Here is a 23,262-nt window from a genome sequence, read left to right on the forward strand (position 1 = left end):
ATCTGGCCTCAGAATAAGCCCTGCAGTTCTGGGCTAGGAACTAGTCCATGAAAATAACAGGTGTTGAAGTTGGTTACTGAGCCTTCCCAAGATGCCAGATCCTATACAGACTATGTAACAGAAACCGTATCTTCCCTCAGAGCTCTTAGACCAATTTTAAAGCTGTTTCTTCAGGGATGAAAGCCTTATATCCATGCTCACTAGCGCTGCAGAGGATGGGTCTGAGAAGGAAAGAAAAAAATTTGAAGGGTCAACAAAAATCCTAGTGGAAGCCTGGTAGGTTTATCCGCAGAGGTGTGGCCTTGGCCAGAATCAGCCACGTCTAGAATGTTGTGGCTGGTGTGGAGGTGAGATTTTTCCTTCCACATGCTGAGAGACTGACTCACTGCTAAGCACGTTAGTGGCCGCTCTCTACAGAAAGTGCCTCGAAACCTCTTTGAAGAGCGTTAGAAGGACGAGAAAGGAAGAATGTGGCATTTCTCTGGTTTTTCTTATTCTGTGCCCAGGGTCTCTGCATATCAGACATAAAACTTTTTAACTGCACCTGCATGAAAGAAGAATCCGAGCCCAATAGATTCCTCAAGATCTCAAATGTCCCCAGAAAATAAATTCACTTTCCCTCCAGACATAACGCATAAGCCCTGGCTTCTTGACCTTGTCTCTTGAGGCTGCCATTCAATATTGGCTTTAAAATTTCCCCTTCATTCATCCTGTTTACACAAAAGATACAGTTATGGGAAATGCATCCCAGACACACTGCATTTTCTTTCTAATCTCATTTGACCTTGTTCGGACTCAACAAATCCTAATCAGCTGACAGGAGGAATCGGACGCTGCCCGCCAGTCTCCGCCCCCACCACCCCAGCAAAGTATTTCCTTCTGTTTATGCCCAATCATGCAGTTTAATGAAGGGCATGCTGGCCTCATGGTGAACTGGCTGCCAAGATGACACAGGGGAGTGATTTGACAAACAGGGCACAGGGAGACGCAGCAGACATTCACAGGAAATTGTTTTAGTTGCCCAAGGAGACCTGACACAAACATCCCCAGAGCTACAGGACAGAAACAACATCCAGAAGTTCTCCACTGAGAAGGCGCCTCACTCTGCTCCCCCTCTAACCCAGGGCAGGAACCGGCCCCACTTTGTCAGCCTGGCTCTCAGTGACCTCGGGGGAGGACGCTTGGAAAGGGGGCAGACCCACAAGAAGCAGCCTTCCTCATTCTGGTGTTGCTCACCCATGGCCTGTTCTGTTTTCCTCTATCTCACGTCTTCCATTTTTCAAGTGTTTTATCTTTTTTTCTTTTTTTTTAATGGCTGCACCTGCAGCACAGGGAAGTTCCCGGGCCAGGGGTTGAATCGGAGCTGTGGCTGTGACCTGCACCGCAACCACAGCAACACCAGATCCTTGACCCACTGAGAGAGTCCTGGGATCGAACCTGTATCCTCACAGAGACAACATTGGGTCCTTAACCCACTGAGCCACAACAGGAACTCCTAAAGTATTTTACCTTCCAATGAAAGCAATGCTCTGTGCATGTGATTAAAATGCCCAGTGTGCAGGAAGGTATAAAATGACCTGCCTCACTAACCCCTTCTTCCCATAGATACTTTTTTTCTAGAAACTTTCATGGGAAAAAGGAATGTCTTTTTATACCTAAATGTGTATATGATTAAAGGCAATTTGCTAGGCACCACGTCCTGCATTGTCTGTTTTTCACTTAGTAATAGATCTTTGCACACTGGTCCATCCAAGCACCCATAGTCCTTGTCTGGATTCTTGCAGTGTCCTCCTAGCTGACTTTCCTGTTTCTGCATGGACCCACTACCATTCATTCCAGAGGGAGCCTGCCGAAAGGTAAATCAGATCCTGTTTGGATTTGGTCAAAACCACCCATGCCTTTCTCTGGCACTAAGCACAAAGGCTAAGCTTGCAGCCACCACCCGCCTCCCCGGTTCCATCCCCAGTGCCTTCCTCCTACTCACTGTGCTCCAGCCCCGCTGCTCCTCGTACAGGCCAAGCGTGGTCCTACCTCAGGGCCTTTGCACCGACTGATCCCTCTGTCTGAAGTTCACACATTTTCTGTCCCCTGGTTCTTTGCATAGCTGGCTCTTGCTATCGTTCTGGTCTCATTTCAGACCCTCCTCCCTGACCACCTAAATCCCCCCTCCTAGATCTTTCTCTTTCTTCATAGATCTTACTGTTCTATGAGAATGATTGTGTTCAGCTATTTGTTTTTTTGTTGTCGGTCTCCTCCGACCACACACACTGAGATGTAACGTCCATGAGGAGAACAGGGATTTTGTTGGTCTCTGCACCATCATGTTCCCAGTACCTGGACCAAAGTTTCTCAAACCTTAAAGGACCCCAAAACCACCTGGTTTCTTATTAAAACACAGACAGCAGGACCCCGACCTCCAGAGTTTCTAACTCAGGAGGTCTTGAGTAGGCCTGGGAACGCATGTGTCTAACAAGTACCTGGATGGTGCTGATGCTGCTGGTCTACGGACAGGCTTTGAGAGCCACCCGTCTAGACAGTGCCTGGCACGCAGTGGGTATCGCTTATACGTTTGTTATATGAATACAGGAGTCTGCGCAAAAGGATCTGCTGCCTTCTTTGGAATAGCAGTTTTATTTTCATCTTACCATTTATTTGTAGTTGTTGGACTGTAGACCGCCTCCCGTTCTTTGTGACAAGACAAGCCCTGCCAGCTAAAATGATGGATCGGCTTCATTGATTTGTCAGAGGTGATTAGGAACCTTGAGTGTTACCCGCCCACGGGAGCCAGTGAAAGGCAGTGCTTGTTCTCTGCCTCAGTGAAACATCAGACCCAAAGGTGATGGGACCCGCTCTTGACATGTGACAGAGGACTTTCCCCAAGGGTAATCACTCAGCATCCCCCCCGCTCCGCCCCAATCATTGTTTCACAGCTGTCCTTGGCTCGGATTAGACTCTGGTGCGTTAGAATGGAACTCATGAATTCTCCTTGGATCCAGGTTATGAATGTAGAGGCCTAATGGTTTTTTCGAAAGTCACACAACCTCGGAGAATCGATGAGCCTATTCTCCAAAAGTATATGTAGGAGTTCCTGTTGTGGTTCAGTGGTTCACGAATGTGACTAGGAACCATGAGGTTGTGGGTTCGATCCCTGGACTTGCTCAGTGGGTTAAGGATCCGGCGTTGCCGTGAGCTGTGGTGTAGGTAGCAGACGTGGCTCAGATCCCCCGTTGCTGTGGCTCTGGCGTAGGCCGGCAGCTACAGCTCCTATTAGACCCCTAGCCTGGGAACTTCCATATGCTGTGGGAGTGGCCCTAGAAAAGACAAAAAGACAAAAAAAAAAAAAAAAAAAAAAAAGTAAATGTACACACACACATTTTTCCATATTGAATTTCAGGAAGTTACAAGCTGCCCCCCGTCCATTTTAACCTCAGATTTAAAACTCCCATTCTCATCACTGGCAAACTGTTTGGCAAAACAAACCAAAAACAACCTGAATCCCCAGCTTGTTATTTAAATTCATGCTGAATCAGAGCCTTAAATGTAATAAGACAAACCACTGAGGGAAACGTTAGAGAAAAACATTAGAAGAAATCAATAGGTAATAAGATTTGGAATGCTTGTCTGAAGCAGGATTTGAAACCCAGAAACAAAAAATGGAATAGTGAGACTGAGTCCCTAAGATTTAAAATGATCTTTATAAGAAAGAGAGGGAACGATCGTCCTTATTTAGACTCTGGATCCAGTGTTGCCGTGAGCTGTGGTGTAGGTAGCAGACGTGGCTCAGATCCCCCGTTGCTGTGCTATGGATCCCATCTTTCCCATCTCTCTTCTTTCTACTTGAGTTGTCAGGGTGGCCGGTGGCCGAGCTTGGTGGGATGAGACATAAGCTTATCAGAGCACATGGGGAAAACCACATCCTTCAGCAGAGCCCTGTCACTGGGTGAATTATTTCCCATTAGCCATGGTTTGGGCGTTTTTTGAGCAACTTTACTGAGATATAATTCACATACCAGGCCGTTCACCCATTTAAAGTGTGCAATTACATGTTTTTAGTATATTCACAAAGTTGTGCAACCATCACCCCTATCTAATTTAGAACTTAATTGTCATCCTCAAAAGAAACCCCATTTGGAGTTCCCGTCATGGCTCACAGTTAGCCAACCTGACTAGCATCTGTGAGGACACGGGTTCGATCCCTGGCCTTGCTCAGTGGGTTAACGATCCGGCGTTGCCATGAGCTGTGGTGTAGGTTGCAGACACGGCTTGGATCCAGTGTGGCTGTGGCTATGGCTGTGTCCCATGGCTGCAGCTCCAATTGGACCCCTAGCCTGGAAATTGCCATATGCTGTGGGTGTGGCCCTAAAAAGACAAAGGAAAAAGAAAGAAAGAAACCCCATTCACGTTGGCTCTCATTCCTCATTCCCCTTCCCTGCAGGCCGAGACAATGGCTAGTCTACTTTCTGTCTCTGTAGATTTGCTGGTTCTGGCCACTTCCTCTAAGTGGGATCATACAGTGTGGGTTGCTCTTCCTTCAAAAGCGTAACACCTTTGAGGTTCGTCCGCACTGGAGGGTGTACCAGAACATCATTGCTTTTCCTTGCTGAGCAATAATCCAATTGATGCCACATTTTATTCATTCATCGATGAACGGACCTCAGCCTTGCTTCCTCAATTCGGCCATCATGGATGACAGTGCTGTGAACATTTGTGTTATGTACAGGTTTTTGTGTGAGCATACATTTTTCAGTTCTCTTGGGTCCAGTGGTACTTTTTCTTTTAAAGATTTACACCAAGCATTTTACTTAGCCTACGTAATCCTTGGGGTTTCAGTTGTGTTCTATCACGACCTCATGAGGAAGCCAGTAGGCTGGGTTCTGCAAGATCTGAGAGCTCCTCTGTCCTAAGTCTGGGCCTCTCCAGGCTTCTGTGTTGCCTGGGATGTGACTCCGTGTCACTGTGCCTCAGCTGTGAGGACCCCAGAGGACCCCAGAGCTCTGACTCTTCTCAGGGATATTGTGAGGATTCGGGACATAAACCCCATGGGATCTGCTCCTGAGATGTTCACCCAGAGGAGTAGGTTCATGTGCGTCAGAGAAACAAGATACCCTCAGGTCAGGGGCTCCCCAGGTGACAGATACCCTCAGACCAAGGTGTCCCGCAGGTAATAGCATCAACCAAGAGGACAGTGGCTGGATGTGGAGGCACAGACGGTATAAAAAATGCCATTTGCTTAAGATGTGAATTTCCTTTGAGATCTGATTTGGTTGCTTTCCAAATCCTGCAAGCTGCCCTCTGAGGGGGGTCCCTGCCTGGTCACCTGTTCAGGGGCCATGCCTAGAGACGGACAGCCGGGTGGGCAAAGCTTAAATTCTCAAGCCCACCCTCCAGCTAATGTTTCCCCCAAGACCACTCTAATTAGAGCCGTCATTTAATCAAAAAGCACCTCGCTCTCTGCAGAGCCCCAGAAATACCTCCTTTTGGGAAATCCCCATGTCCCTGACCTTCTCTTTGGCTCTGGAGTAGGGGTGTGACCCCTGACCCCTGGGTACAGTCTAATAACAACCCCCCCCCCCCACAGAGGCACTGAGAGCCAGGGTGGCAGAAGAGGGGCTGAAAATACTGAACTCCTCAAGCTCTCTGACCTGTGCCCCTTGCTCTTTAAAATCAGGCAGCGGAATAGACCAAACCTGAATATTTTCTGGCTATGGGCAAATATTTACGGAAATTTTCATACTTTGTGTCATTCACCCAACTTTTTTAACTTTAGGTGTTAGAGTTGAGGAGCAATTGATTATCTTTGCTGCCTTTCTATCGTGTGGTTCACGTCTCTCAGCAGCAAATCAGAAACACATGATAGGAATGTATGGTCAACTTACTGGAGATATTTTATAAAATGTGCTTTTAAAGATGATTGATTTGAAACACACTTGATATATTACAATTAGGTGGGAGTTTTACTTATTTTTTAATGCCATTTCTTCCTCTCTGTGGGTATGTATATGTAGGAAATTAGAACTCATATTTATTAAACCTAAAAAAAGAACCACCAGGGAGTTCCCGTTGTGGCGCAGTGGTTAACGAATCCGACTAGGAACCATGAGGTTGCGGTTGTTCAATCCCTGGCCTTGCACAATGGGTTAAGGATCTGGCGTTGCCTTGAGCTGAGGTGTAGGTTGAAGAGGCGGCTCAGATCCCAAGTTGCTGTGGCTGTGGCGTAGGTTGGCAGCTGTAGCTTCGATTAGACCCCTAGCCTGGGAACCTCCATATGCCACAAGTGTGGCCCTAAAAAGAAAAAAAAAAAAAAAAGAACCACCAAAAAGTTAAAAAATAAAATAAAATCAGGCTGTAGAAAGAGCCATTGCTAAGTGCGTAATTGAGGGATTTAATAGGAAGGGCAATGGAAGGCATGCCTGGGTTCCTGTCCCCAGGCCACCACTTACTAGCTGTGTGATCCAGGACAGGTGGCTAAGCTCTCTGAGGCTCAGTGTCCCCATCTATTAAATGGGATAATAGCAGTATTTACCTCCCAGCATACATTCGGAGCTCCATTAATGCCTGTCTTTCATGGTTATTCTTTTTTTTCTTTTCTTTTTTTCTTTTTTTCTTTTTTTTTTTTTTTTTTTTTTTTTTTTGCTTTTTAGGGTGACAGTCATGGCCTATGGAGGCTCCCAGGCTAGGGGTCAGATTGCAGCTGTAGCCACCAGCCTACATCATAGCCACAGCCACACCAGATCCAAGCTGTGTCTGTGACCTACACCACAGCTCACAGCACCGCCAGATCCTTAACCCACTGAGCGAGGCCAGGGATCAAACCTGCGTCCTCATGGATCCTGGTTGGATTTGTTACCACTGAGCCCCAAGGGGAACTCCCTGTCATGGTTATTATGTCACTTATAAAATCAGAATTCAGGATCTCACATATTCCAGCCATCCTCTCTAAGCTATTTAGGGAGGCTGATTTTTTTTAAGTGGTTGGGAACCCCTGACATGTATCAGATGCCACAGAGAGGGCTGGGGATGGAACTTCATTGTCCCCAGGAATGTAAAATTCAGGTTGGGAGGGCAACAAGGCATCAGAGGGAACTGTGGTGCTGGGGGCAGGGCTGTCCGGGTTCAGGAGTGGAGAGGGCAGGAGAGACTGGAGGGGCCAGAGGAGTCCAGCCCATAAAGGCTGGAGGGTTCACATCACAGAGCAGAGGGAGACAGCGGCGGGCAGGGGCGGGAGGGAAAGAGGACACCCATGGGAGCACGGGCGGGGGGGGGGCCCGGTGGGTGTAGGCATGGGGAGCAGTCTGGGGACTGAGCCAGAGACAAACCTTCTGGTGTCTTTCCCACTCTCAGGGTCCCTAGGAAAGACAGGCCATGGGGTCTGCCAGGCACCTGTTCAGTAGACAGTCACGTGCCCTATGAGACTTTCTGTCACTAAGACATTTTTGTGGACGGAAAGAGGGAGGAAGGAGGAGGAGTTATGTTGGAGGAGTTTTGGCTCTTCATCCAGACAGCCCACCAAAAACGCAGCAGAAAATGGTAAGCAGGGACCTCGGCAGTCCTGCAGCCAGCCCCCTCGATTGTCTTTGGGGACCCCCGCCCGTCATCACTCTCAGGGCATGTGCTTTGGGGTGGAGATGACCAGACCCCATGGCAGGGCTGGGTGCAGTACCCACACTGGCTCTGTGAAACGTGACCCTGAGAGTCTAGCTAGAACTGCAGGGAAGGGGAGCACCGTTCTTGAAGGGGGGCTGTGCCCCCAGGGTGCAGCCTGGAGCGGCTGGCCGCCACCCTGCCCCCAGGATAGGTGAGCCTCCCGGGGAACAGAACGATGCAGGGACGCAGGGCCAACAAATGCAGAGAGACAGATTCAGGGTGCCATTGCCTAGGCACCTGGACCCCACCTTCCCAAACCCCTGGCCTTGCCAGTTGCCTAAGTCTCTTCCAACTGGATTTCAGTCCATTGTCCCTAAAAGAATCTTGACATAGTCAAGGAGGTACCTTGTTCCTACCAACATTTTATTGGTTTACCCTCAGCATAGCTATTTGTAGTCCCTAGTGAGGGGCGGTGCGTGTCTCGGAAAAACAGTGCATGTGCCCAAGTGATGGAGACTTTAGCCCGTATCCCAGAAGCGGTGCAGGCACCTGTCCCAGGCTTGGGAGGCAGAGACTAGAGAAGGAAGAAACCATGGCTCCACAAAATTTCTCCCTTCTTCTTTGTCCCTTGGCTCTGCTTTCAGAGCAGTTCTTCCCAAACCCTTGATGTTATTCCTTCTTGTTCACAACCAAAGAAATGAATTCTTGGATCTGTTAAGAATATTTTGCAGGGTTCCAAGACATCAGGAAGAGATAGGGTAAGAGGCGGGGGAGGAAGCTCTGCAGACCACATTTGCATTTTCTCCTTTTTGCCCAATGGCATCCTTTTGTTTATTTCCTATTTGAGGCAGAGCTTTTCAAAGCTAGACATTAACGTGACTGTAATGGAATCTGTCTAATGGTTCTTCGGAGAAATGTCTTCTTGGATCTCAGCAAAGATAATTCACTTGGTAGGAACCCCTTCCTGCTTCCCTGCTAAGCATTAGACTCACCCAGTTCTTTCTGGAAGCAGGCTGGCCTCCGAGTGAGAGAGGAGAGTGCAGGAATGTTTTACCCCAGCATCCATCACATAGACTCACCCCCGCCACGGACTCAGATCAGGGAGGAGAAGAGGGAGAAGGGGTGTGTGGAGAGCATGCATGCTGAGCATAAGCCTGAAGCCAGGCAGAATGTCCACCGCAATCTGAGCCCCCTGGAGAAACAGGCGCACTCACCTTGGAGCTTTGGCTCTGGGGCGCTTTCTCTCTGGGGCGACGGCAGCTGCGACAGCCTACAGGGTCCACACTGTCCTAGCGGGTCCGCCGCAGGCCAGCTGGGCTGCGGCAGGAGGAAGGGATTTCCCATCCTCCATCAGCAGGGAGTGTCCTTCACCAAAGGAGGCGATGCCCTTTTTCCCTGGAGTGCGGGCGGTTGGGTCTGCGGTCCTCTCTCTCCCGCTCCCTCACTGCTGTGACTGGGGCTCGAGGGGGCCCCAGAGAAGGGGCTGCGTGCTGACGGCAGCCCACGCCCGCCCTGATCCAGGTCGTTGGTTCCCCAGCCTTGGGGAGCCCCGAGAGGGAGGCAGGGGAGTGTATGGTGAGGCCACGCTCCCAGGGCCCTGACCAGGGTGGCTGGGGCACTCACAGAAAGTCCAAGGGCAAGTCCTTGTGCATTTATTTCTCCCCCCTCTCATGTGATTTTATTTTTGGACCAAACACAGAAGCTATTTGGGGGCTGGATAGATGCCAGATGAAAGGACAGATGTCCCATCCAAGCTGTCTCCGAGCCACTTTTGGAACCGGCCCGGTTACCTTTCCCTGTGCAAGGCGGAAGGGCAGCCAGAGGGTCTTTCTCCCCAGGTCACTTTTAGTATATCCGAGCAGCTAGTTCAGATTCCTAACTTTATTTCCACCAGCTCATCCCCACCCTTTGAGGATTCAGGAAGGATATGTGTCATGAGCAAAGTCACTGCTTTGTACTGCATTCCTACCGTCAACACACTTCTGGCTGCAGACATAAGAGCCCCTCTTAGCAACCTCGGGCGGGGGGTGTGAGCATGTGACGAGTCAGGCTCGAACCCTGAATCACAGAGATGCTGGCTGTTTCCCCTGGCTGTTTCTGCTTTTAACTCCTAAGCTTGTAAAACTTTAAATATTTAAGGAACTTGGATTTTCACCTCTGATCCTTCCTCTCCAGACCTGCCTGGGAAGCTGGGAAGCCCTCCTGCCTGACAAAATGCCACCTGCCCATCCTCCTCTTCGCGCCATCAGCATGGTTGTTTCTAGAGCCCTGACAGCTCTGCCAGAGGGGCAGAGGCCAGGGAGGTGAGCTCGCAGAGCGGCAGCTTGCCGCCACTTTGCTCCCTGTCTCCTGAAGCTATAAATTATTGAGACTTCACTGTTGTTTTCATTTCTTTAAGGAGAAAAACAAAAACGTCCATGGTTGATTCATACCCATGACGTCACTCTTCAATTTCTTCCCCCAAACACAGTTTCTTGAAGGGGAAAAAGAATAAGGGTTTTCATCTGTGTCCAGTCCCAGGCCCTGATTCTTGGTACAGGATGGAGAGTCTCTGGCCTCCAGTCTCCATGAAGCCAGTTTCCTATGAATAATTCACTGTGCAAACACACACACCAGAGAAGACTGGGCTGGGCCGCCCAGGCTGGGCTCGCCACTGCCTCCAGGGGAAATTGCCCTTTCTGTCTACTGCCCTGGGGAGGAGCCAGGGAGATGGAGCCTAACAACTTGTCCAACACTGCCCTCTGCTGGCCACTAGCATGATTCGCCCCAGGATGGTGGTTTTCAAGACTTTCCAATGGGCACACGGGGTGGGGGGGGTTATTTTTAGAGAACCACTTTCCAGGTTCCCCGTTTCTTTAGGTACTTTTTCATAAAACTGGCTTGCCTGAGAACATGCCTGTGTTCCTAATAATCCTTCCCTTACTGGAAAGCATCCCCCTCACTCTTCACAAACCTAAGGAACCTTTGCCTCAAATATAGAAACCTCTAAGTTCACATTCTCAAACTGGAAGCTTCCTTTAATAATTGAATTCAGCTTCTCTCAATAACTAAGGCAGTTTTTATTTAACAACTTTGTCTCTTCTGTCCCTTGAATTTGACGGAGAGCACTGTGAAAGCAAACTGTAGAGGATATTAGAGGCAGTAATGATGGGAGTTCCTGTCACGGCACAACAGAAACAAATCTGACCAGCATCCACAAGGACGCAGGTTCGATCCCTGGCCTCACTCAGTGGCTTAAGGATCTGACATTGCTGTCAGCTGTGGTGTAGGTCGCAGATGCAGCTAGGATCCCACGTTGTTGTGGCTGTGGTGCAGGCCGGCAGCTACAGCTCCGATTCGACACCTAGCCTGGGAACCTCCATATGCTGTGGGTGAGGCCCTAAAAAAAAAAAAAGAAAGAAAAGGTAATAACAGTAAAAGATTAGTAGATACATTTAAAAAATGATGCCACAGCTTAATTTTTTATTTCCAATATTTACAGTATATGGGAAGCTATTATCTTGAATCTATGTGAACTTTGGAGTGAATATTTAAGATCAATTTTTAAATGCGAGTATGAGTAACATTATTTTTCAAAATGGTTTTAGAAGGTTCAGGAGGGGCAAAGACTCTTGCTCCTGGAGTGCCTCTTGTTGACTGATCATCGGCTCTTATCCATCCATCCATCCATCCATGCATCCATCCATATATCCAACCAACACCCACTGAGTTTCTATGTGTCAGGCATTGTCTTGGGCTGACCCAACACACTGTGGGGAGGTCAGGAATGAGGTCTGAACCTTGAAAAAGGTACCTCCTGATCTGTTTGAAAGGACTGTGGAGACCCAGGAAGAAAGGCCATTTTAATGGGGCAGGGCGGGGAAAAAGCAGGATCAATCTTTGCAGCATCGGTTGTTTTTAGAAAGGCCCTTTGCCTTTGCACAAATACAGTCCGTATTATACATCAGTGGGAACCCCCTTTCCCCAGGAGACATTTGGCAGTTTCTGGAGACAATTTTGGTTGCTGCGACTGGGGTTGTGCTCAAGGCATCTGGTGGGTGGAGGCAAAAGATATTGCAAAACCTTCTGCAGTGTCCTTGACAGCACCTCACGTCAATTATCCAGGCTGGCCCCCGAGGCAGTAGTGTTGAGGTTGAAAAATCCCTTACAGATGAGAACGGGCAGGCCCAGTAAGGGTTGACAGTGGATGGGATTCATTCATCAACAAGAAAGTACTTCTTGAGGGCCCACTATGTTTCAGACCCTCTTCTGGGCATAATCAAGGCAGGCCAGGTATCTCTCACCAAAACTGTCATCTCACACGGCCTGCCTGGTGGTGTTCCTGTTACCCAGCCTGGAATTCTCAGCATGAAAGTGATGGCAAAACCAGTCTTGCTGTCCATTGAAAGAAGACACAATAATCTATGGAAATGATTCATAATATGGTTGCTAAAACATTGTAATAGTGAAAACAACCTAAATGTCAGGAGGGAAATAGCCACATAATTTGGTTCAGCCATGCAAGGATATACTAGGCAGTCAATTTAAAAAAGAAAAAGGCACATTTATTTGAGATGACACAGAAAAGAGCCTTGAAAGCATTAACTGGGAAAAAAAAATAGCTTCAGAATTGCAGGTAGAATGTAGTTGATCTGATTTGTGTTTTTAAGTTGTTTGTGTGTGTGTGTGTGTGTGTGTGTGTGTGTGTGTGCGTGCGTGCGTGCCATTGCTGGGGACTTCCCACCAAATTCTTAAAAATAGCTCCCTCTAGGAAGTGGAAAACAACTGTCACAAGCACAAAACGTGTGCCATGTTCACTGGGAATATTCTCTGTCTGATTCCCCCTTTCACACCAGCGAGATCTTCCCCAGTTCATCCTCCCATCACTACCAGTATACAGCCAGTCACCTGCTTCTGGAGAACCTTCAACTTCCAGGACCATATCCACTCCTTACTGTTAAATCCGAGACCCTTCAAGATTTACATCTAGCCAGTCCTCGAGGGTCTTCTTGGGAGCTGCTCCTCCTGCCCCAGCCCCGTTCTCACCCGTCCTCCCCAGAGCTTCAGTCACCGTGACCTCACCGTACTCTTTCAAGACGAGCTCACCTCTGTGCCTGCAAAACAGCCTTCTTCTTCTACTTGTATTAGATAGACCAGGTTCTACCGTGGTTGTAAATGACTCCCACATGGCTGTGACTGAAAACAACAGAGGTCTGTTTGTCACACACCCTCAGGTTGGCCCGGCAGCTCTAGCTCTGCTCTGTGTCACTCTCAGGTCGGGACCCAGACGGACGGAGCCCCAGCCCTCTGTTTTTAGGAAGGAAAGGAGATGTTTACTTTCACAGTAGCCCTTGGAAGGTACTCCTACTCACCTCATTGGTTGAAATGAGTCTTAGGGCCACACCTAACCTAAAATGAGGGGGAGAAGTTCAATTCTATTATTTACTTGGAAGGTGGGGAGTTGTAAATATTTGGGGACCTTGAATTATATAATCACTCAGGGTTGGGGTTAAGATTATTGTTTAGGCAGCTAACCCTAAACCCTAACCCTTAGAAGGTTGGAAGTTATAAATAAGCCCTAACCCTAACCCTTGGAAGGTGGGGGGTTGTAAATATTTGGAGACCTTGAATTATATAATCGCTGGCTGCAATATTATATATATGTCCCCTAAGTCAAGTGTGCTGATCATGTTCAGATAATCTACATCCTTACTCATTTATCTGGTTATCTCTTGTGCTTTTTTGGTCAATATTAGCTTCATATTTTTGAAGCTACATTATAAGATGTGGTCTAGTTTTAATCACCGTATCTTCCTTGTGAATTGAAATTTTTATCATTATGATGTGTCCTTCTTGAGCTGAAGTAACGCTGTTTGTATGAAGATACTTTGATATTAATATACATTGTCAATATAATTGTGGTTAATACTTATATTTTGCCCACTGTGCTTTTAATATTTGAAAAATTAATGTTTTAGATGTGCTTCTTATAAATAGTATATGGATTTTTTAAAATTCAGTTTTGATACTCTAGCTTTTAGTTGAAGTATTTTGTTCATTTACACAATGTAATCACTGATATATTTGGGTTTAAAGCTACCATCTTATTCGATATTTTAATTTACCCTACATGTTCTTTGTTCTTTTTACTCGCCTTTCTTGCTTACTTTTAGGGTGGTTGAATATTCTGTTTTTCCCTATATTACCTTGGAATTTATATATTTTCATTACTCTTTCAGAAGTTATCCTAGAGATCACAGTATGTATCTTTGAATTATCAAAGCCTAATCTAAATTAGCATTTTTACCTTCTTCTATAGTAATACAAGGGCCTTAGAACATTTTAATATTTTAATTCTATTTACCTCTCCATCCTGACTTACATGTACTTTAAAAAAAAAAATTTTTTTTTTTTTAGGGCCACACTCATGGCATTTGGAGGTTCCTAGGCTAGGGATCAAATCAGAGCTACAGCTGCTGGCCTACACCACAGCCACAGCAACATAAGATCCAAGCTGCATCTGCCACCTACATCACAGCTCACAGCAATGCCAGATCCCTGACCCACTGAGCCAGGCCAGGGATTGATCCTGCCTCCTCATGGATACTAGTTGGATTTGTTTCCGCTGTGCCACAATGGGAACTCCCAACCATGTACCTTTTTTTAAAATTCCCAGTGGACATTGTTACGTTGTTTTGTATAGTAATTCATTTGATTTATTCAACTTAACCTTTGCATTGTTCTTCATTTCTTCCTGCATCTATAACCTATCATCTTAAATCATTTTCCTTCTGCTTAAAGAACACTCCTTAGTATCCAATGTTGGTAAAGAATCTTAAAAATGTCTTAATTTTACCTTTATTATTGAAGGATATTTTCACTGGGAATGGAATTCTAGGCTGGCAGTAATCTTTTTCATCAATTTAGAGGTATTTAAATTCTACTAATTTCTAGTTTCCATTGTTTCTGTCAAGAAGAAAGCTAGGAGTTCCCTTGTGGTTCAGCAGGTTAAGGATTTGGTATTGTCACTGCTGTGGCTCAGGTCACAGCTCTGGCATAGGTTCCTAGCCCGGGAACTTCTGCATGCTGTGAGCACAGCCAAACAAAACAAAAACAAAGAAGTAAGCTAACAGTCTGTTTCTTTTTTTCAAGTAATGGTAGCTTTTTTGTTTCCTCCACACACACACCTCCCCCACCCCCCCGCAACATTTTTCTTCTCTTTGTCTTTGGTTTTTCTCTATTTTTCTATGACATGCCTAAGTGTTGCTTCCTTTTTACTTGTCCTTCTTGTGTTTCTCAGGGATTCTGGAATTGTGGCTTGATGCTTTCAGTCAATTTTGGCAATTTCTCAAATATTTTCTCTTCAAATATTTCTACTGCCCTGTTCTCTCTCTCTTCTCCTTCCAGAACCTCTGTTTTCACTTTATTTTCCATATAAGAGTATTCTCCCCACAGCATTTTCCATCATTGTGTCTCTCCATGTTTTATGCTGATGTTTTCTTCTAACCTAATCCCCAGTTCATCAATTCTCTCTTTAACTATGTCTACGATCCTATTAAACACATCCAACGGAACTCTGTACTTTTGTTATATTTTTCAGCTCTAAAATGCCACTCAGTTGTCTTTCAAATCATGATTATCTTTTTTTAATTGTTAAAATTATAGTTAATTTACCATGTTGTGTCAATGATATTTTTAAGTGTCTAGTTCTTTGCCAGATTTTTCAGTCTTGTCTTTTATCTCCTTTGCACAAAGTCTGTCTTTCCGATAACTGGAGTTCTCTAGGATTGTTGCTATTGTAGTTGTTTCTGCTGGATCTTGTTCATGTTATTGTGTTTCCTTGTGTGCCTGGGTATTTTCAGACTGAAATTGTGTGTAGAACTAAGATTGTTCGTAGAAGTAGCATGAGACGTTACGATGCTCTCCTCCTCCAGACAGTGCATACATTTGTATCTGCTAGGCACCCAGGGATACTAGCAACCTGAGATACCCTTAATCCATTTGAAGCATCAGACTCATTGGAAGCTGAGCTCGGGCCTGGCAAAATCTGGTTATTTCCAATGCACCCAGTCTTAAGGTACAGTCCTTCAGGGCCTTGCCTAAAATGGGGGTTACAGGGCCCCCTCTTCTTTGGTGGGCCCCAGATTCCAACTTTGGTCCCCTTAGACGTGCAAAGCTGCTAGGTGCAGGTTGACCTCTCAGTTTCTTAGTTATCTCCTCCTGAAGCAGCAGGTGTCCCAAGGGGAAAAGAGCCCCCAGGTGTTGGGCTTGTCTCCCTGGATGCTCACTGTTTCCCAGAACTGGGTTGGCAAGTCTCCATTCTCTCATTAACTCTTTGATGCCTTCAGGCTGATTTTATTTTTATTTTGTCCAGCCTTTCTAATTGTCCTCAGCAGGAAAGCAGACCCCCAAGGTACCAGATGGCAGGAAATACAAATGCAGGAAATGGGCCAGGTGTATACACACATGCACACCTTAAGTGAGTGGTGGCGCTGGGGCCAACCTGAGAGCAAGGGCCTGTTTTTGCCTCATGGGAATGAAAGTCTCATGTTGCCAAATTTTTCCGGGTTTTTTAAGAGAAGTAGGAAACACAGGCTTGTTAAACGTGAAATCCTAATTTTCAATGGTAGCTAAAAAAGTTAACTCTCAATGAGCCACACTAGATCCATCTGGGGTCCAAACGCAGCCCATAGGAGAGCAGTGTGAGATAGCTGGACTACCACGTGTGCTGATGGGAGAAATGGGGTGAAGGGGGGCTCTCCTTTACAGTGGTCCAGGCTGCCTTGAATAAACACCAGTCCCTCCTACAAAAAATAACTTCATAACCAGTTTCTGTCTTTACTGCAATCTCTGAAAAATGTCAAGGGGAGGATGGATTCCAATTATAACACCAACAACATTTCTGAAAAATCCTCTCCCATCTCTCTTCCAAACCCTCCTCCCGACAGCCCAGCAGCTACTCCAATCCACCTCCGTTTATCGCTTTAATTCCCCCTGGATCTTTCTCCCTCACCCCAACCTCACCTCCTCTAGTCTGCTTTCTCCAATAGTTAATTCTCTGCCTTTTCTTCAGTGAGCCCAAGTCTTCTGACCCACAGCATGGCACAATTCAGAATCCCTTCCCGTACTTTCTTATAACCAATGCAAGAAGGGCCCCGAAACTGAGCTGGCCAAGACGAAATCCACCTTCTCAGGAAGTGGGGGTGGGGAGAAACGATGCTGTAAATGCTCTAAAATATGTATGTTCTCCTGTCCCATCAGCTGTGCCATCTCGGGGGGTGGGGGGTGAAGCCAGGACAAGGTGTCGTTTGCAAAGGAGGCAGAGCCCATATCCAGGCTGCGTTGGCACCAAGGTGAGTTTTCAGATGACTGTCATCTCGTTGTCACTCATGTTCTATTGAAAGGAGAGGGCCCCTACCCCAACCACCACCCCTCCCACGAATGAGGAGTGAGAAGCCAGAGGAAGAGAAGTCAAAGGCGGACTTTTTTCTGATGTGTCTAATAATAGACAGTGGGCAAAGCATGTCACAGAGTAGAAAGCATTTGGTAAAAAGAGCTTGGGACTCAAGCTGGAGAGGCATGGAAAGGAAGTGTATTCTCTGCAAGTGTTCCCATAGCAGTATAAAGATCCAGTCTCTCTCATTAATGAGAGAGGGTTCAAAGGCTGCTTCTCTGCTCCTTCTTTTCCCAGGGTCTGAAAGCACCGGATTGCGAGGGACGGGGGTGTGGCTCCAGCGTCCTCACATCAGTGTCAGGGCTGCCTTACCCAGCTTGTGAGCATTCCATGCCAGCCACGGGAGCTTAGTTAGTAATAACTGTGTAGTAGTGTTATTCCCCAGATGGGGGCCACTGGCTGCAGGGCCCTCAGCAAAGGGCAAGTCCACGGAGGCTGCTGTCTCTCTTCCCCGCAAGCAGCTCCCCTCCCGCTACTGAGGACCCCACAGGGGTGTCCCTCTTGGGTCAGCATGGGACCAAAGACCTGGCCCTTCTCAAAGCAAAGCCCACAGCCCAGGGAACTACTGTCCCCTGGACTGTCTCTCTCGGTGGCTTTTCCATATCCCAGCTCAGTCCTGTCCTGCGCTCAGCTGAGCTTCCTTTACAGAGAAGCCAAGCTGAGACAAGCTAAAAATGGACAGGGACACGGGATCAGGTCCCTGTTAAATGAGCTAGATTTTTTTTTTAATTTTTTTAGATTGTGGTAAGACACATGACATGAAACTTACCATCCTAACTATTTTTAAGTGTACAGTTCAGCGGCTTTAAGTCCATTCACGTTGTTGTGCAACCGTCACCACCAGGCAGCTTTGGAACATCTTCTTCGCAAACTGGAACTGAAGCTCTGTACCCAGTAGACAGCACCTGCACCTTCCCCTCTCCCCAGCCCCCGGCAGCCACCACTCGGCTTTCCGTCTCTATAAATTTGACTTCTGTTGATCCTACATCGGGTGGAATCATGCAGTATTTATCCCCTTGTGACCAGCTTGTCTCACTCAGCCTCGTGTCCTCAAGGTTCATCCGTGTTGCAGCAAGTGTCAGAATGCCCTTCCTTTTTGAAAAGGGCTGAATACTGTTCCACTGTGTGAACATACCATCCTTCCATCGACGGACACTGGGGTGCTTCCACCTTTTAGCCTTTGTGAATGATGCTGCGATGAACGTGGGTGCTCTTTTCCTGACCCTTTTGACCTGCTTCTGTTTCGTAAATAGATTCATTTGTGTCATATTTTAGATTCTACATATAAGTGATATCATATAGTGTTTGTCTTTGTCTGACTTATTTCACTTAGCGTAATGACCTCCAAGCCCATCCCATGTTGCTGTACATGGCAAGGTCTCGTTCTTTTTTGTGGCTGAGTAATATTCCATGGTACTTATGTATTCCATCTTCTTTATCCATTTGTCTGTTGATGGACACTTAGGTTGCATCCATATCTTGGCTATTATAAATAATGCTGCTATTAGTTATTTACGGATTTCTCTTCCGCATCAAGAGAAGGGGCAAAGGATATAGTCTAGACCCACACGCTTAAAAACTCAGAAATAAAAGCAACATTTGCAAATCAACTTTCGGACAGTGAGGCTAGAGATGAGGTCACCTCTGTCATCAAACAGACTTCTATATGACTCCCAGCTCTGCCAGTTGCTAGCTGGGAGACCCTGGGCAAGAGTCTTAAATTCGCTGTGCCTCCTCCCCTCATCTCAGGATAGCCATTGTAATTGCATCCACCTGGTAGGATATTAGGCGAAACAAGTAAAATGTGTGTCAAGTGCTAAGCCCAGTGTATGGCTTGTAGGAAGCATTTTTAAAAGATCAGCTCTTATTGCTCCATTTTATTGGTGTAAGTTGAGCTTAGTCCTCAGGTCTGTCTTGATTTTCATACCTGTAAAATGTGAACGAACAGATGTGGTAAGACTAAGGGGTTTATTGCAAAATTCTCTAGAGAGTAATCGGTTTCCTAAGAGTTCAGAAACTTTTACTGAAGGCAGCAGGAGGACTGTAGGGAGAAACATCATCTAGGGGCTGAAAGGCAAGATCCCCGAATGAGGGCGAACCTTCCTAGGTGCTGGGAGATGAACCAAAAGACTGGAGAATGTAATTAAATATTTGCCCAGAGAGATGGGCTTCAGATGAATGATCTCTGTGATGCAAGTACAGACACAGACCGTGCAGGAAAACAGCCACTGGAAAAGCTGTCGCAGCTAAAATTAGATGACAGTCAACAGTTTGGGCACCAGATGAGGAATCTACTGCTTGATAAATTTCACAAAACTGTAGCCCTTGTTTCAAAATAACTGGAGCTATTCCAAGAACAGATTGCAGGGTCCCTGAGTAGGGGTGGGGTGGGGGTGGGGTCTGGTAAAATGGTTACAATGCCGGCAGAAATGAAAGAACATGCAGGTAAAGTTGACACGCGATAGTCCATGTGTTGAGCCTGGAGGGGGGCTGGGCTGAGGCAGAGGATTTAGTTTTAGGCAATGCCAAGTGGCAGCCAAGAGCATATGTGGCCCTAGAGCACCTGACCTGTGCTCTAAGAGGTGCTGTGAGTATAAGATACAGTTTGCATAGGTTGCAAAGACTGAGTTAAAAAAAAAAAAAGAATGGAAAATATATCAATTTAAAAATATTTAGGAGTTCCGATCGTGGCTCCTTCTAAACGGGTCTGACTAGTATCCATGAGGACACAGGTTCAATCCCTGACCTGGCTCAGTGGGTTAAGGATCCGCTGTCGCCATGAGCTGTGATGTAGGTTGAAGACATATCTGGGATCTGGCGTGCTGTGGCTGTGGGTGTAGGCCGGCAGGTGTAGCCCTGATTGGACCCCTAGCTTGGGAACCCCATGTGCTGCAGGTGTGGCCCTAAAATTTTAAAAAAATTTAAAATTTTGCATGTTAAAATGACAACAGTTCATATATAAATGTTGGGTGAAATATAAGACGTCGAAATTAATTTGTTTCTTTTCAATGTTTTAATGTGGCTCTAGAAAATGTAAAATTACCCATATGGCTTGTATTTGTGACTTGCTTTATATTTATGAGGCTGTGCTGGCTGGTCCAGCCCTACACTCCCCTTGCTCCTCCCCCCCGCCCCAGATCCAGCTGGTATTAACCATGGCCTTGGACGGGTCATTTAACACATGGAAGCTTCCGTTTCCTCACCAGAGAAAAAGTGGTTGTAAGAATTAAAGGCTGATAATACAAAAGTATTAGCAAAGTGCCTTGCTCAGCGTAGGCAGTCTACAAATGTATGTCATTTTTTTCTGTGGTTTAAACCCATAGAGCTGAAAGTTGATTACAGGTCACAAGCATTACGTATCTAAGGCCATGCTGGAATATGGCTTCTGTCTAACAAGTCGGAGAGGGAAATCTGCCCACCTCGTGGGGCAGTGGTTCTCAGCTGGGGCATCACATCTGGTGATGCCTGAGACATGTGTGACTGTCTACATCTGGGGATGGGGAGGGTAGCTGCTTCCCGCATCTAGTGGTTAGAGGTCCTGATGCTGCTAAACCTGTAATGCACAGTACAGCCCCACCTCCACTCCCAACACGCGCTACCAAGAATTATCAGGTCCAGATATCAATGCTGGGCAGGCTGAGGAACCCGGAATTAGAGGCTCTTGATTATTTACAGACTTAGCCAGATTAATATCCAGCTCTAGAATGTGTGTGTCTTCAAGAGAAACAACAAATACCATGCAGGGGCACGCCCCTCAACCAGTGGCGCATCACCCAGGAACTGATTAGAAATGCAAATACTCAGGCTCCACCCCAGTGCCGCTGAATCAGAATCTCTAGGAGTGGACCCCAGGAATCGACGCTTTAACAAGCCCTCTGGCTGATTCTAATGCACCTGTCTAGGCTGAGAAGGCTGCTCAGCTTGACGTCCTGGTTACCAACTCCTGCACATCCAAGGCCCGAGCAGCAGGTGGCAGCAAATCCCATAGGGTGTTGTAACTCCCGCTAAAAGCTGAGAAGCTGTGTGCTTGCGCTGAATCACTTGGTGACAGCTGGGCACCAGAGCGTCTCTACACTAGATCACAGCTAATAATGCCAGCTTTCCAATTTCAGGAAAGTTAGAGGGAAAACAGTTGAAAGTCATCCTAAGGGCCCTCCTTAGTCACATAGTGCTACTAGGGCTTTGAAATTGTTCGCTTCTAGCATCTGTTACAAAGGCAACGTCTCCAACAGAGAATTTAGTGAGTAATCTGGCAGATTAAAGGTAAATTTGTTCAGCAACATTCCATTAAGGGGAAGAGCATGCTCATTACGGTTCAGGTAATTTTCCATTTGTGCCACAAGGGGGCACCCTCCACCTCCCCACGTGGGCATTTAAGGTCCAGGTAGCAACTGAAACGGAGACAGAGAGGAGTGACCTGCCAGGCAGTGAAGGGCATGGGAGGGAACTGTTACTTTTCTTCCATAAAGTAGCTGGGTGACATGGCTTCAGAGACCTCAGCCCTGGACTCTAGAGGTGGGTTTCTCAAAGTGTGATTCCCGGTCCAGCAGCGTCAGCAATACCTGGGGAGGAGTTAGGAAAGCAATTTCTTGGACCTTGTCCCAGATGAGCTGAATCGAATGCCCTGGAGGAGAGGCAGAAAGCATCTCTGTTTTCATTACCGTCTGCTCCCCCCTCCCCTCAGGTGACTGTGCTGCAGGCTGTATCTTGGGCGCCACTGCTCTCTAGTTCAGAGCATCCGCCTGGTTATTGGTTGGGAGGCAAAACCACATTGCAATCTGATCTCATCACACTTCTGCCAGGAGGTGAAATCTAAGAGCCCACGCTCTCGATGCCCAACATCTTCAGGTCACTTACCTGAGCACACCTGAGGATGCTGAGGTCAGTCACTCCGCGTGCACCTGTGGAATCCCTGGGCTCTGGGTGGTATAAAGGAGCACTGGGTAGGGTGTCCCTCCTCGTGGAGCTTCCACCCTGCAGAAGATGGGATTGCCAGGGGGAACCAAAGACCTAGGGGGCAGCCAAGGTGTGATTCTGGCTCCCAGGAAGCACACACCTGCCAAGTTCCCCTCCCTGACCTTGGCCTTCCATCCTCTCTCTGCCGCTGCTCCAGCCCCTCCGTTTCTCCTTCCCACTCACCTGCCCCCCTAGGTCTGCTCTGGTTTTTCTCTTCCTTGTCCCTTCAGCTCCCACATCGCTTGCCCTCTTTCTCCCAGCCCCTTCTGGTTTTGTTCTAAATCACAAAATTCCAGGGATAGGTCCAGCAGGGGGAAAGGAGGGAACCCAGGGGACAATTTCTGTACGGGGTCAAGTTCCATCACTCCCGACTGCATTGGAAGCATGGGTGTTTCTGGCAGCAGTGCAGAGCAAGCTGGGGGTCAGAGAGCACGCTGTGGACTGCAGAGTGTGGGAGAAGCTCGCGAGGGTGGCTGGGCGGGAGCTAAGCCTTGGGGGGGGGCTATAGAGAGGGAGAGAGGGGCCATGCCAGCCCCATAGCAGGGAGAGCTGGGGTGCAATGGGGATCCATGAGAAGTGGGGCTGGAAGGGCTCCCAGATGGAGAAAGTGGCAGTGTGAGTTTGGTGATGGAGGTACTAGGGAGTTATACTAGATTCTCAAGCAGAGGAGAACTGTGTGTGAGAATAAATTATCATGGGGGGAGGGAGTGGGGTGGACGGCGAGTCTGGGGTTAGTAGATGCAAACTAGTACATTTATTTATTTATTTATTTATTTTGTCTTTTTGCTTTTTCTTGGGCCGCTCCCGCGGCATATGGAGGTTCCCAGGCTAGGGGTCTAATCGGAGCTGTAGCCGCCAGCCTATGCCAGAGCCACAGCAACGCAGGATCCGAGCTGCATCTGCAACCTACACCACAGCTCACAGCAACGCCGGATCCTTAACCCACTGAGCAAGGCCAGGGATCGAACCCGCAACCTCATGGTTCCTAGTCGGATTCGTTAACCACTGTGCCACGACGGGAACTCCCGCAAACTAGTACATTTAGAATGGGTCAGCAGTGAGGTCCTGCTGTACAGCACAGGGAACTATATCCAATCTCCTGGGATGGACCATGATGGAAGATAATAATAAAGAACATAGATACTTGTTTTCTGGGCTTTGTTATTTATTTAAAAAAATTTATTAGAGTATAGTTGGTTTACAGTATTCTGTCAATTTGACTGTACAGCAGAGTGACGCAGTCGTGTGTGTGTGTGTGTGTGTGTTCTTTTTTCTCCTGCTATTTTTCC

General features: G+C 47.2%; 2 protein-coding genes across 18 annotated transcripts in view; one reads left to right on the forward strand and one right to left on the reverse strand.

Annotated features, from left to right (window-relative positions):
• FGF1 (fibroblast growth factor 1) overlaps nucleotides 1–9,258 on the reverse strand; it is a 107,456-nt gene extending 98,198 nt beyond the window's left edge. For 4 of the 5 annotated variants that reach the window (XR_002341962.2, XM_013987618.3, XM_085009707.1 and 1 more), the window contains exon 1: nucleotides 8,799–9,216. The gene's annotated coding sequence lies outside the window, so the exon portion shown is untranslated. 5 annotated transcript variants of the gene reach the window in all.
• LOC146405800 (uncharacterized) overlaps nucleotides 1–23,262 on the forward strand; it is a 474,542-nt gene that overhangs the window by 338,462 nt on the left and 112,818 nt on the right. Inside the window, exon 8 of one of the 13 annotated variants that reach the window (XR_014838942.1) lies at nucleotides 1,785–1,856. The exons of the other annotated variants lie outside the window; for them this stretch is intronic. The gene's annotated coding sequence lies outside the window, so the exon portion shown is untranslated. The remainder of the gene's footprint in view (nucleotides 1–1,784; nucleotides 1,857–23,262) is intronic. 13 annotated transcript variants of the gene reach the window in all.

The sequence above is a fragment of the Sus scrofa genome, chromosome 2 (assembly GCF_054392235.1).
Source record: "Sus scrofa isolate SSC_HxYL_T2T_F1_AM1 chromosome 2, Sscrofa_HxYL_maternal_Yorkshire_Landrace_v2.0, whole genome shotgun sequence".
Taxonomy (NCBI): domain Eukaryota; kingdom Metazoa; phylum Chordata; class Mammalia; order Artiodactyla; family Suidae; genus Sus; species Sus scrofa.